The sequence below is a fragment of the Hypanus sabinus genome, chromosome 28 (assembly GCF_030144855.1).
Source record: "Hypanus sabinus isolate sHypSab1 chromosome 28, sHypSab1.hap1, whole genome shotgun sequence".
NCBI lineage: Eukaryota > Metazoa > Chordata > Chondrichthyes > Myliobatiformes > Dasyatidae > Hypanus > Hypanus sabinus.
In genome coordinates, this window is record NC_082733.1 from 38,022,748 (window position 1) to 38,038,530 (window position 15,783).

General features: G+C 42.9%; 1 protein-coding gene across 6 annotated transcripts in view; it reads left to right on the forward strand.

Annotated features, from left to right (window-relative positions):
• Window positions 1-571: 571 nt before the first annotated feature.
• LOC132382599 (uncharacterized) overlaps window positions 572-15,783 on the forward strand; it is a 58,088-nt gene continuing 42,876 nt past the window's right edge. For 3 of the 6 annotated variants that reach the window (XM_059952974.1, XM_059952976.1, XM_059952977.1), the window contains exon 1: window positions 5,820-12,239. The gene's annotated coding sequence lies outside the window, so the exon portion shown is untranslated. Of the gene's footprint in view, window positions 4,176-5,819; window positions 12,240-15,783 lie in introns of those variants that run through there. The other 3 variants (XM_059952979.1, XM_059952975.1, XM_059952978.1) reach the window with 3 other exon arrangements.

Genomic DNA, 15,783 nt, shown 5'->3' on the forward strand with positions numbered 1-15,783 from the left:
AGATATCTTTTTGTAAAGATTGGCCGTCTTTACTATTTTCACTAATTTTTGTCAGTTTGCTTTTTTGATGCACTTAATAAGCACCCTTGCAGCAATGTACTAAATGATCCAGCCATTTTTTTCCCTTTGGTCATAACCCACGTATCCAACACTGTGATTGTACCATTTCTGCTGTTACTATTTTAGAGTTCGAGCATCTGCAGTGTACTGTAAAATACAGGTGAAGTATTAGTCGGGGAATTGAGTTTATTATGAGACGCATAGACAGAGTAGACAGCCAGTGTCTTCTCCCAAGGGTGAAATTTCTGAGACCAGAGGGCGTGTTTTTAAGGCACGAAGGGGTAAATTTTGTGTGGCGTCCCAGCTATTCACAGTCAGTGTCAATAGTTTGGCCGATGGGACTAAATGCCTTCTTTCTAACATTGGTGATGATGTTAAACCACAGTCAAAGAGGTAGAGGTATCCCAGTTTCCCAACCCTCTCCCTGCCCCTTCCCACTCCCAGTCCACAATAGAGACCCATATCAGAATCAGGTTTATCATCTCTCACATGTCATGAAACTTGTGTTTTTATGGCAGCAGTACAGTGTAATACATAAAATTACTACAATACTGTGAAAAAGTATTAGTTGCTCTCTTTCTCTCTCATGTATATAGATACATACACACGCACACGCGCACACACACACACACACACACACACACACACACACGCTTTTGCACGGTACTGTATATTGAAACATCAAAACACAGTGAAATGCGCCGTTTATGTCAATGAGCAACAGAGTCTGAGAATATGCTGAGGGCAGCCCACAAGCGTCACTATGCTTTTGGCACCAACACAGCATGCCCACAACTTACTAAACGTTACCTGTGCGTTTTTGAAGTGCGGGAGGAAACCCACACGGTCACGCGGAGAACAGGCTTCCTGCAGATCAGTGGTCACAGGCGCAAACAGCCATACTACCATACCATACTTTGATGAAGAAAACAGAAAGGCAGAGTATGGAAAGGGTTAATGCGTGAGATGCATTTGATGGCTTTGGGCCTGTAGTCACTGGAGTTTAGAAGAATGAGGGGGGATTTCATTGAAACCTATTGAATGCTACCATCTCAGAGGACCCGTCCTGCACCAATCACATAAATGTAATCGCAAAGAAAGCACAACAGTGTCTCTACTTCCTTAGGAGTCTGTGGAGATTCGGCATGTCATCAAAAACTTTGACAAACTTCTATTGATGTGTATTGACTGGCCATGTTACCGCCTGGTATGGGATCACCAATGCCTTTGAACAGAAAATCCTACAAAAGGTAGTGGATTTGGCACAGTGCGTTCACAAGTAAAGCAGCATCCATCATCAAAGAACCTCACCACCAGGGCCGTGCTCTTTTCTCACTGCTACCATCAGGTAGAAAGTACAAGTGCCTCAGGACTCACACCACCAAGTTCAGGAACAGATACTGCCTCTCAACCATCTGGCTTTAGAACAAAAGAGGATAACTACACTATTTCTGGTGTTCCCACAACCAATGATCTTACTCTAAGGACTCTTTATCTTGTTATTTCATGCTCCTGTTATTTATTGCTATTTATATATATTTGCACTTGAACAGTTTATTATTCATTGATCCTGTTTACAGTCACTGTTCTATAGACTTGCTGAGAATGACCACCGAAAAATTAATCTCAGGGTTGTATGTGGTGACATATATATACTCTGATAATAAATTTTACTTTGAACTTTGAATATTGAAAGACCTGGATATGGAGAGGATATTTCCTATCGTGTAGTGGGGGAGTCTAGAACCAGCGGGCACAGCCTCAGAATAAAAGCGAATCCCTTGATAACTGAGATGAGAAATTTCTTTAACTAGATGGAGATGAATCTGTGCAATTCATTGCCACAGGCAGATGTGGAGGCTAAGTCATTAGATGTATTTAAAGTGAAGATTGATCAGTGAGATCATCAAGGGTTATGGGGAGAAGGAAGGGGAAATTAAGTCAGGGTGGAATGGCAGAGCAATCAATGGGCCAAGTGGCCTGCATCTGCTCCTATGTCTTATAGTATGAGACTGGGTTGAAGTGATGTTAGAGAGAGTTGGGTTTGCTTATAAAGAAGTGACTCAAGGCCAACATGCATTAATAAAGGGGAGTTAGAAGGTCGGATAAATGTGAACGTATTAGAAGAGAGTTTGATTATAGGAGTCAGTCTTCTCGCTATTATATAGAGCCTCAGTGAGACTACCAAGATTATACATGGAGGATATGGCACAATTTTGGCATCTTTGCCCTAAGAAGGATGTACTTACTAGAGGTGGACTGCTGTGGAGATTCACTAGATTGGATCCAGGGACAGACGGTTTGCTGTATAAGGAAACTGAGTAGACTGGGACTGTATGCACTTAGAGTTTAGAAAAATGAGAGGAGATCTCATTTAAACTCTTGGAATTCTTAAAGGAGCTGACAGGCTCAATGCAGGGAGAATATTTCCCATGACAGAGGTGTCTAGGTCCAGGAGAAATGGTCTGAGAATAAAGTGATAGGTCATTTATGAATGAGATGAGGAAACATTCCTTCAGTCTGAGTGGTGAATCTTTGGAATTGTCTACACCCAATGTTTGTGGAGATTTGGATGTTGTGTTAATTGGAAATGGAGATCAATCCCTTTCTACAAACAAGAGACATGGGGATTGGGAAATAAAATTGAGTTGGAAGACGAGACATGGTCTTGATGAAGAGCGAACCAAGCCTAAAGGGCCAGGTAGACTATTCCCATGTCCTTATGTTCCCATTTCTTTAGGCTCTTCATTCAATGTAGAGTTCTCATCCCTGCACTTTGTCTGGGAAGTGCTTTGTGACAGGTGAGAAGACTGACATAAATAGTTTAATTTCTCTGCCATGCCCTTTGTAGGAGCCACGCATTTTTTCTCTGTCTGCATTGTATTTGGCATTGTGTGTTTATTATGGTAACTAGCCGCATGAGTGGGGGTGTGGTAAAAGCAAAGGGAATGAGATACCTACTTGTGCTTTGTTCTGTGTAGCTTGCAGCTGGGGACCGACGAATGGTGTATCTCTTTTTGACCACTCAATTACACTTCAGTTCCATCGCTTCAAGATTGTATGTTTGCTAATTTCTAATAAATCTTTGATTTTTGGAACTGTCATTATTGAAGCAGAGGGTGTGTCACACAACCATAACAAATCTGTGGCGGTCACCAGCATTGGCATTTGGTTTGGTTAGAATGGGCCACTACATCCTTAATTCCCAGCATAACTTTTCCCGTGTATATTAACTGGTACAGATAAAGTGAACCCAGAATGTTACTCCAGAGTGGGGGACCTGTTGCCAACAAAGCACATAAACAAATTGAGTGTGACAAAATTTGCTCCAACAATGAATCCATTGCAGGAATAGTACTGCACAGGTAGAGGCAACACGCACAAAGTGCTTGAGGAACTCAACATGTCATATATGGAAGGAAATGGACAGTCAACTGTTCCAGATGAAGGGTCCTAGTCCAAAACATTAACTATCCATTCACCTCCATAGCTGCTGACTGGCCTGGTGGGTTCCTCCAGCAATTTGTGTGTGTTGCTGCTCTGGATTTTTAACATCTGCAGAATCTCTTCTGTCATTTCATTCACCTCAACACTGAACTGATTCCACAACCTCTGGACTCACTTTCAAGGACTCTACAACTCATGTTGTCAATATTATTATCATGACTTTTTCATCTTAAGCTGGTAAAACCTGAGGTATGGGCAGAGCCAAGCACACTTGTTTGTCAATTGCTAGGTACTTTCGGACTATTCTAGTAGTGTTTAGTATTGTGGTTTTCTGAACCTTTACGTATACGTTGTTTAATTGTGTAATGACTTTGGGATGGTACCAGTTGTAGATATTACTAATGGGACAATGTATACCCTGTTCATGTTCCATAGTCTTTCAATTTCCTCTTATAATTCAACATATTCCCGGTGTTCTTCGCTTACTGTTTCTGCATGTTAAATGTGCTTGGAATGGCTAAATGCATTAAAAATATTGTCCTTGCTTGTTTATCCAGTAATATTATATTTGGATGACTTTTATAGATTGTCCTATCTGTAACAATGGATTGGTCGTAATATAATTTGTAGGACTTTGACTCTAAAACTGGACCAGGCTTGAATTTATGGTAAGTTATGCTGCCTTTTATAAGTTTGTATTTTAAAGCAAGATTTTGGTGAATGATGTTTGCCACTTGATTCTGCCTGTCTGAGTAATCAGATTGTGTTAAACTGCTGCAGTAATGTGTTGGATTGTTTCTGGTCTCTTTTGGCGTTTATTATTATTTTAGTAATTGCATAGTTTGCCTTATGTGCATTGGTTGTCTTTGTGTGTAGTGTTTTACAATTGATTCTGTTGTGTTTCTTTGTATCTGTTGTGATTGCCCACAAGAAAACAAATCTCAAGACGATGTATAGAAACTTTGATTATTTTTAAACTTGAGCTTGATGCCTACTTCACCGGCACTTCCCACCTTCCCCCACTAGAGGGTGCAGCAGTCTGCTTGCTTTGGCAGATGGGTGGGTTAGAACCAGAGAGCAGTGTCATCCATCACTAGGTTTCCTTGTTCAACTCTCCAGTTTGGATGTGCCCTATATTGACAATCAAATTCTGATGAAACTTCTATTTCTATTCGCAAATAGCTTATGTCAAAGTTGGAGGTTTTAACCTGTGGTGTGGTGTTTGGAAATACAAGAGACTGCAGCTGGTGGATTTATTTATTTAGTTATTTAGAAATACAGTGCAGAACACACTGCCAGCAACCCCCAATTTAACCCACAGGACAACTTGCAATGATCAATTATCCTGCCAACTGGTACGTTTTTGGACCGTGGAGGAAACCGGAGCACCCGGAGGAAAACCACGCATTCCTTCAGGAGAATGTACAAACTCCTTCCAGATGGTGCCAGGATTGAACTCTGAACTCTGATGCCCTGATTTCTAATAGCGTCACACTAACCGCTACACTACCATGGTTCCCATCTGAACTCAGAGAGTCAAGCAGCATCTGTGGTGGATGGGGTGATTGAGTGGGGTTAGGAATTACTGAACGTTTTGGGTCAAAGTCCTGCATCAGCTCCCAAACCATCAACAGCACAAGAGCAACTGTTGCAAAATGCTGCAGGGACTCAACAGGTCAGGCAGCATCTATGGAGGGAGATGCAGTCAACTTTTTGGGTTGGGTCCCTTCATCAGGACTTCCCTTTGCCCTGCAGATGAAGCTCAGCCTTGACAGAAAAATGTGTGTCCTACACTGAATTTACAGTGGTTATTCACTCACTGACCACTTAATTAGGTACACTTTTATACTGACTCATTAATATAAATATCTAATCAGCCAGTCATGTGGCAGCAACTCTATGCATAAAAGCATGCTGACATGGTTCAGTTCACAAACAGGAGAAGATCTGCAGATGCTGGCAATCTGAGCAACAGACACAAAATGCTGGAGGAACTCAGCGGGCCAGGCAGCATCTGCGGAAAAGAGTACAGTTGACGTCTCGGGCCAAAACCCTTCGGCAGGACTGGAGAAAAAAAAAGCTGAGAAGTGGATTTGAAAGGTGTGAGGAGGGGAGAGAGGAACACCAGGCAATAGGTGAAACTCGGAGGGGGAGGGATGAAGCAAAGAGCTAGGAATTTGATTGGTGAAAGAGACAGGAGGCCATGGAAGAAAGGAAAAAATTGGGGAGGGGGGGGAGTGGCACCAGAGGGAGGTGATGGGCGGTCAAGGAGATAACATGAGAGATGCAAAAACAGATAGGAAATGGTGAAATGTCTTTACAAGGTGGGTGACCCCAGCCATTATCAATACTCTTCAGAGATTATAAGCCTGGTGTCAATGGTCAGATAACCAGGACTTGTGATGTGCAACAGCTGCTCGTACAACCATCCGCCACCTGCTCCCATGGCTCCTCATGAACCTGATCAGGGGGATAAGCAGGTGCTACACCTTGCCTAAGGGTGACCTGCAGGCCAACAGAGGGAAGGAGCACCTTACTCCTCCTTTGGTACAGACACAACTATACCCGCCATTCTGAGGTAATATTACTGCAAATAAATTAACAAATAATAAGGTAAATTTATGACGCGTCAAAAAGTAAACAGCATAACGCTTCTGGTGCTTCATACATGATGGGAACAGGATGGTGCAGTGAATTCAATTGTCTCACAGCCTGGGGGAAGCAGCTGCTTCCCATCCTAACAGCCCTTGCTTTAATGCTATGGTGCCTCCTGCCTGATGCTAAGGGGTCAAAGAGATTGTTGGATGGATGAGGGGGATCACTGACAATGCTAAGGGCCCTGTGGGCACAGCATTCCTGATAAATATCTCTCGGGGCTGGAAGAGAGAAACTGATGATCCTCTCAGCAGCACTCATGATCCTGGTGCTTCATGCATGTTAAGGTTCCTATGTGGTGGCAGGGTGTTCAGTTGACTCACAGCCTGGGGAGAGAAGCAGTTTCCCATCCTAACAGCCCTTGTCCCACCGGCACGGTACCTCCTTCCTTAGGCTCCCATCCGAAGTACTTATCAGGAATGGGGTGCACTTGGGGCCCTTAGCATTATCAATGGGTCTTCCCATCCATCGAGCAATCTCTTTGGATTGGGGAGCAGGAGACTGTTGGATGGGTGGATTGACAACGCTAAGGGCTCTGCATATACAGCGCTCCTGATAAAGACCTGGGAAGGGAGCCTTCGTGCCCAGCTCAGTGAGCCCTGTGTGAAAGCAGCGTGACTGGTATCTCCTTCCTCACCCTCTTCCTTTGCGAGGGAAACAGGTGAACAATGTTCACAAAGCAGTTACCCAGCCCTCATAGTTATAACAAGGCAAGAAGTGGTAGTCATGGAAACCAAATGCTCCAACATCTGCAGCGAAAGTAAAAGCAAGGCTAACAGAGCTGCTTGTTGTTTAAGTGTTACAGGTGAGGGCAGATATACGATTAAGGGGCATTGAGAACTGTCAGTAAAGCCACTGGATTCACATGGCATCTCAGCCACCTGGTTGCCCCTCAAAGCCTTTGCACAGCCTGGAGTTTCCGAACTTTGACCCTAGGAATGAAGTAAGCTCATCAAGGAAAGCTGATCAACTCATTTTTGACAAGATGAGAAGCGTTAATTGTAGCTAGCAATATGCAAGTGGAATAACAGCAGTGGAGGCCATGAGGTTAGTGGGTTGCCATTGTGGCATGGTAGTGTAGTGGTTAACTTAACACTTTATAGTGCCTGTTGTAAGATCGGGGTTTAATTCCTGCCGCTGTCTGTAAGGAGTTTGCATGTTCTCCTTGTGGCCGCGTGAGCGTTTCAGGTGCCTCCCACTTTCCAAAAACCTACGAGTTAGGATGAGTAAGTTGACGCTGGAAGCGTGGTGACTCTTGCAGGCTGCCACCAGCGCAGCCTGTACCGTTTTGGTCATTGATGCCAAGTAATGCATTGCACTGTATACTTCAGTGTTTTCATGTACACCTGACAAATAAAGCCAGTCTTTACTGATCTTTATCTTTAAAACACAAGTGGTTCGTTAACATCTTTTTGAAGAGGAAATTTGTCATCACGGCCACAATCCTTCCCACCACCGAGGACATCTTCAAGAGGCAGTACAGATTATTTATTTACTTATTGAGATACAACATGGAACGGGCCCTCGTGGTCCTTCAAGCCGCACCACACAGCAATCCCCCGATTTAACCCTATCCTCGTCACAGGACAATTTACAATGACCAATTAACCTGCTGAATGGTACGTCTTTGGATGGTGGGAGGAAACCCACAGGTTTATGGGGAGACTGACAGCTGAACCTGGGCTGCCTGTACCGGAAAGCCTTGCACTAACCACTACACTATCGTGCCAGCTCAGGAGTGCGGGCTGACAAGTGAGATGCAAGGGCTGCCTATTGATGCAATTACATAGGACCAGAGGCCATATTTCATTAAGAGTTTCAGTAGGCTCGGTATGTCACCATAGACCCTTGCAAGTTTCTACAGGTGAGCATTTTAACCGGTTGTGTCACCGTCTGGAGTAGAGGGGCCACCGCACAACTTCAGAAGAAGGTACAAAAGTTGCAGACCTAGCCAGTTCCATCCTGGCCACTAGCCACCCAGCATCGAGAGCACCTTCAAAAGGTGATGCCTCTAAAAGACGGCATCCGTTAATAAGGACTTCCATCACCCAGTATATACCCTCTTCTCTTGTGTAGCTCGATCCTGGACTTCCTGTCAGATGGCTAGCAGTGGTAAGAGTAAACTCCCTCACTTTTTCCCCTCAGACCCTCAACACAGGTGCCCCTCAGGGCTGTGTACTAAGTCCCCTCCTTAACTCTCTGTATACCCATGACTGTGTCACTACCTACAGCTCCAATCTGCTAATTAAATTTGCTGATGACACCACACTGATTGGCCTAATCTCAAATAATAATGAGGCAGCCTACAGAGAGGAGGTCATCACCCTGACACAGTGGTGTCAAGAAAACAACCTCTCCCTCAATGTCAGAAAAACAAAGGAGCTGGTTGTGGATTACAGGAGGAATGAAGGCAGTTTAACCCCTATTGACATCAATGGATCTGGGGTTGAGAGGGTGAACAGGTTTAAGTTCCTCGGCATAAACATCACCGAGGATCTCACGTGGTCTCTACGTACCGGCTGTGTGGTGAAAAAGGCACAACAGTGCCTCTTTCACCTCAGATGGTTGAGGAAGTTTGATATGGCCCCCCCAAATCCTAAGAACTTCCTACAGGGGCACGTTTGAGAACATGATGACTGCCTGCATCACTGCCTGGTCTGGGAACTGCACCTCCCTAAATCACAGGACTCTGCAGAGAGTGGTGCGGACAGCCCAGCGCATCTGTAGGTGTGAACTTCCCACTATTCAGGACATTTACAAAGACAGCTGTGTAAAAAGGGCTTGAAGGATCGTTGGAGACCCGAATCACCCCAAACACAAACTGTTCCAGCTGCTACCATCTGGGAAATGGGACCGCAGCATAAAAGCCAGGACCAACAGGCTCCGGGACAGCTTCTGCCACCAGGCCATCATGTTGACACAACTGTATTTCTATGTTATATTGACTATACTGTTTTACATATTATTTATTATAAATGACTATAAATTGCACACTTAGATGGAGATGTAACGTAAAGACTTACACCTCATGTATATGAAGGATGTGCTTCTCTACAACTGGTGAAATGTTGATTGTATTGACCTCTGAATTCACGTTAGTTAGTGGATTTTTATCAATCATCCACTGGTTAATTGAATTACAGTAAAAAAGGTGCAAATTCAAAGAAGATGTGTGGGCCAGGTATTTTTACTCGGAGTGGTGGATGACTGGAATGTGCTTCTAGGGGCTGTTACGGAGCAGAGGCATTTAAGACGCCCTTGGATAGGCACATGAATGTGCAGAGAATAGAGGGATGGTGACATTCTGCAGGCAGAAGGAATTAGGTTAGTTAAATTTAATTAGTTATTTAATTAGTTTGGCACAACATCATTGGCCCAAGCTGTTGCTGTTCCTGTTCCTGTTCAATGGCGTATGTTCCCACAACAAATGGACTCACTTTTAAGGACTCTTCATCATATGCTCTTGATACTTGTTGCTTATTCATTTTTTTTCATTTTTGCACAGTTTGTTGTCTTCTGCACTCCGGCCGAACGCTCAAGTCCTTTCTGTGCATTAGGTGGCCATCTTGCATGATTCAATAACTGTGATTACACTTCACATTAGTTCATGATATACACTCGGTGGCCTCTTTATAAATTACCTCCTGTACCTAATAAAGTGGCCACTGAGTGTATGTTTGTGGTCTTCTGCTGCCGTAGACCCTCAGGTTCAACGTTTGATGCTCTTCAGTACACCACTATTATAAAGTGTGGTTATTTGAGTGACTGTCGCCTTCCTGTCAGCTTGAAGCAGTTCTTTTCTGTCCTTTCTCATTAACGAGGAATCTACCACTCACTGATTTTTTTTTTGTTTCTCGCACCATTCTCTGTAAGCTCTAGAGACTGTTGTGCATGAACATCCCAGGAGATCAGCAGTTCCTGAGATACTCAAACCACCCCGTCTGGCACCATCAATCATTCCACATTCAAGGTCATTTAGATCACTTCTCATCCCCATTCTGATGTTTGGTCTGAACAATAACTGAACCTCTTGACCATGTCTGCATGTTTTTATGCATAGAGTTGCTGCCACATGATTGGCTAATCAGATATTTGCATTAACGAGTAGGTGTATAAGTGTACCTAATAAAGTGGTCACCAAGTGTATAACTGTGATTACACTTCAAATTAATTCATGATATATGCGTTGTTATGACACATTTCTCAGAGGTGCTAATGAACGGATAATCTTTCTTTACTCATTGATGCAAATTGCATTAATAAGTTCTAACAGGAATCGTTCTTGTGGCTGTTACACACGGGCATTTTCTGACGTCAATGGGAAAAAAAACCAAACCCCAGTCTGGACTCATGGGTTGAATTTTACCCTTTCAACATTGGGATGTGGTTGCAGCTCTAACCCACAGTGGAGTACTCCTGGCAACGACTGTAGATCTGTGGATGTAAAAAAAAATTCCACAGTAATTTGTCGAGATGAAGACTACATTTTGATAAACAAACTAAGCTCCTCCTGAAATGATTTGTAACCGATGATGGCCATTCACAAAGAGTTTTCACCATCCACATTTTAAGCCAGCCAGCAGCTATTTAAAGGGGAGATTAATAGTTTCTTGATTAGAAAGGGCGTCAAAGTTTACTAGGAGGAGGCAGGAGAATAAAACTGAGAGGGAAAATAAATCAGCCATGATGGAATAGCAGAGCAGCCACTTTGGGCCAAATGGCCCAATTCTGCTTCTGTGCCTTGTCGTCTTATGGAGCTACTGGAGATACCAAGCAGGTGAGGCAACATCTTTGGGAGTTAAAAAAAAATTGTTTCAGGCCCATGATCTGAGTGGAGAGTGAGGGGTTCTGTAGAAAGTTCAAAGTTCAATGCAAATGTATTATTAAAGTACGTATATGTCACTATATACTATCATAAAATTTGTTTTCTTGTAGTCATTCAAAGATAGAATCAATAAAAACCACAGAAACTGCGACTGACAAGCAATGAAGGTGCAAAAGAAGACAAGGTGGGCAAATACAAAAAAACAAATATTTAATAATGGTAATAATAAGTAAATAAATGATACTGAGAACATGAGCGTGTTTACCCTTTCAACATTGGGTATATATATATCTTTACACACACACACACACACACACACACACACACACACACACACACACACACACACACCACTATGTCACTATGTTTGAGGAGTTACAACACATAATATGGACAGATCATGCAAATAGTTTAAAAAGTATAAACAGAAGCACCTGGAACTGCAGAAAGTGCATTCGTCGCCGCCAGTGAAGTAGGCATCACCCATCTGAATCATAACCTCTCTTTCTTTCTCTACAGATGCTGCTGGAGCTTGTGAGTATTTCCAGCATATTGTGTTTTTATTTTTCAGTGTTGGTCCTGGCTCAGTCAACTGGATTTCTAGCCTTCAATCAAAAGACTGTGAGTTTTGGTCCTGTTTCTGGGACTCATGCACAAAATCTAGGCTGAATCTGCAAATGTTGTTGCTTTACCATGTGCTACCTCACTGTACTGTGTGAGGATTTGATTTGTGTAAGCAGTATGCAAGACAAGCATTTCACTGTACCTCGGTACATGAGAGTAAAAAACCAGTTCCACTACAACTATAGTGCTCTATGAATGCAGCATTGTCAATTATACTGTTCACCTGGGTAAGACACTAAAATGTGGACGCTCTGCTTGCTCAAGCAAATATACAGTCCATCACTTTAGCCCATCTTCATCAGGAAGGCTCAAAGTATGACCGCAGAAAAAGAAACTCAGAGTTGTACGTGGTGACAGGTATGCATGTACCCTGATAGTAAATTTACTTTGAACTTTGAGTATCAATAAGGGTACCTGACATTTTGGCTATTCTCTATTCTCTCTTCTCTCTTCTGTCTTCTAGGTGAAGATATAGGAGTGTGAAACCCACAAGAAAGCAACATCCTAAATAACAACAATAAAAAGATTTGAAAAGGAAAAAAGCCACGTCCTTCATCAAGGACCCCTACCATCCAGGCCATGTTCTCCTATCACTGCTGCCATCAGGAAGAATGTCCAACAAAACAAGGTCTGGAACAGTTATTACCTTTCAACATCAGGCTCCTGAAACAGTGTGGATAACTTCACTCACCTCAACACTGAACTGATTCTGTAACCTACAGACTCACTTTCAAGGACTCTACAACTCATATTCTCAGCATTATTAATTTATTTATCTATCTATCTTATTTCTTCTTATTCTTATTGCACTTGCATAGTTTGTCTTTTGCACACTTGCCAGTCTTTTTGTTGCCTTCCTTTATATGAGTGTAGTTTTTCATTGATTCTATTGTATTTCTTTGTTCTACTGTGAATGCCTGCAAGAAAATGCATGTCAAGGTGGTATTTTTGACATTTATGTACTTTGATAATTAATGTATTTTGAATCTATTCTGCTATTGCTGCTTCAGTATTTCTGTACCGTTTCAGACTGCTCTGCAATCTTTGCACCATTCTGTTACTTTGCACTTGCTGCTGTATTATTTTTGTATTAATTATTTACCATGTTTGCTCGCTGAGCTTCATGCAAACAAGAAATTTCATTGTACCCTGGTGTACATGATAATAAACTAATCTAATCTGGTTATCCCATAACCCAATTTTAAAGAAACAAAGGACCAATTCAGATTAAGATTTATGTATCACATGCATATGGTAACATACCGTGAAATGCATCGATTCCATTAACAACCCACACAACCTAAGGGTGTGCTGGGGACAGCCTGCAGTTGTTGCCACATATTCCATGTAACGTGCTCACAATGTTCGGGAGGACAACAGCAGCAGCAGAACAAGCCCCTTTCCACCCTAAAACACACCCACCCACTCACACGCACACATACAGTCCTCCAACTCTGTCAGGCTGCCTCCGAGGCTCCAAATTCCTGTTTCATGTTATCCTTCAGGAAGGACTGGTCACATAGTAACCAAGAAGCCGACCTTGGCTGATTCCTCCACTAAGAGTGAGGGTCTGGGGAATGTTATAGGCCTGGACTCGGAATGCTGAACTGGGTAACAGCTTCTTCCTTCAGGCTGTGAGACTAATAAATAGCCACTGAGGTCTCATGGTAAGGACAGCCGGCTGTTTACTGTTCACCCGTACTGTGCGCTTGACATGCATTTTGAATTACATTTTTACCTTATTTTGGTAATATTTTATAATATGTGCTGTGTGTGATATATGGATTGAGGATCAATTTTTTTTCGGCTGTATATATGTACAATCAAATGCTAATAAACTTGATCTTGAACAAAGGAAGATTACTGATAAATACTAGATGCTCTTCAGTTGCTGGAAATCCAGAATAACACAAGATGCTGGAGGAACTCAGCAGGTTAGGCAGCATCTGTGGAGAGGAGTAAACAGATGATGTTTCGGGTCAAAATATGAGCCGACCATACTCGAACCGAGTTCCTCCAGCCTTTTGTAAGTACACCATGGTTCCCTTGTTCCCTGCAGGTTGTATCCCAGCTTCAACAATGTTAATTCAACAAGGGCAGCATCCATTTTCTCTTTTGACCATATACTAAGCCGAGTATGATGTTCTCCTTAGGGTTGCCTATTGATGAGTCCTCAGGTAGCAGTAGAGGCTGATCTGGGATTAACATAACTGGGAGTTAGAGTAGGTGCCCTTAATGGAGATCACCTTTGCATGACTTTCTTTAACATGGGGACTCTGATGCATCGGACCATCACCACACGGCCCTTTCCAGATCAGGGTCAGGGACCGGTGGCATGGAATGCAAGATAACTGGAGATCCTTCACAGCTGCAGCCTCCCTCCATCTTCACTGCAAATCTGATCAGCCATTATGCACCACCTGCTCCACCACTGAGGTCTTGGTTGGATTGTCTGGAATCTCCCCCTTGACCTTACCGCCATGGGCGACCCTACCAGGACCTATGCTCCAGATGGCTAAACTCCAAATGGGATCTCAGGAACTCACAAGCCTCCCCACCACAACCCTTTGAGGAAATGGTGGCTCTGACAACAGTGGGACACTTCCACTGGAACTGAAGCCCCCCTCAGTTCTTCACCCAGTTGTCCTCTGAGCTCAGGCTTCCCAGGAGTTCGATTCTGTTCTCACCCAGCGTCCACTCCCTGAGGGAGTTGGTGACGTTACCATCATGTGACTCCCAAAATGAGTACCTGATGGGAAGAAAAGCAGAAGAGAAAAGTTGCCAAGTGACACTGCGGCATGTGTCGTGTAGGTGGCTTAATTAGCACCTTGCTAACCAAGTAATTAAAGCTGGTTGCAGTTTGTAGCAGCAACAATTATATTGGCAGCCAATTCATGCCATCCAGCTGTTTGGAGTCATTATTTGTTCCTTGAACTAGAATCAATTTCTTTTTACAGTTTAAGGATGTGACTCATTTTCTTAGTAATATTGGCTTAAATTCAAAACATTTTAGCATGGTGAAATATTCCATGAAATAAATGAATTAATATCAGTACCATTTTTGTACTCTCTGGGTTTTACACTCAGTGTCCACTGTATTAGGTACACCTATACACATGCTCATTAATGTAAATATCTCATCAGCCAATCAAGTGACAGTAACCCAATACATAAAAGCATGCCGGCATGGCCATGAGGTTCAGCCCAAACAGCAGAATGGGGAAGAAATGTGATCTAAGTGACTTTGATCATGGATCATTGGTGCCATATGCGGTGGTTTGAGAATTTCAGAAACTGCTAATCCCCTAGGATTTTCATGCACAACAGTCCCTAGAGTTTACAGAGGAGGATGCGAAATACAAAGAAAAAAGCATCCAGTGAGTGGCGGTTTTGTGGGCGAAAATGCCTTGTAAATGAGAGAGGTCAGAGGAAAATGGCCAGACTGGTTCAAGCTGACAGGAAGGTGACAGTAATTCATATAGCCACAAGTTACAACAGTGGTATGCAGAAAAGCATCTCTGAATTCACAGCCTGTTGAACCTTGAGGTGGAATGGGCTACAGTAGCAGAAGGCCACATTGGGTCTCACTCCTGTACCTAATAAAGAGGCTAATGAGTGTATATTGTGATCGCACATTTTGGCCAATTAATAGAATGAAGGTTTTTTTTTACTCCTTCATTTAAAACATGTGGATATCTCTAGTCCTAACATCAACAAAATCTTGCTTCGTTCATGTTTAACACTGCTTGGTATGGAAACTGCACTGCGGCAGAAAGGAAGGCTTTACAATGGGAAGTCTAAACTGACTTTGGCACCTACCTACCCAATATCAAGTGCACATATACAGAAAGGTGCTGTAAAAGGGCCAGTAACATCATGAAGGATCCCACGCACCCTGCTTGTGGAGGTAGGGTAGAGGCTAAGTAGTAGCAACCCCAGGACCACTAGATCAAAAGCAGTTACGCTCCCCAAGCAATAGGGCTGATCAACTCCTCTGCCCACTAATCCACCACTACTGTATTATTTCCCATCAGCCTCTTTAATGTACAGCCTGGCATCACTTTATGGACATAAAATCCATCTATATATGTAAGCTACTACATGTTATATATTTATGTTTATTTATTTATATTTATATATTTATTTTATTGCAACACACAAAATGCTGGAGG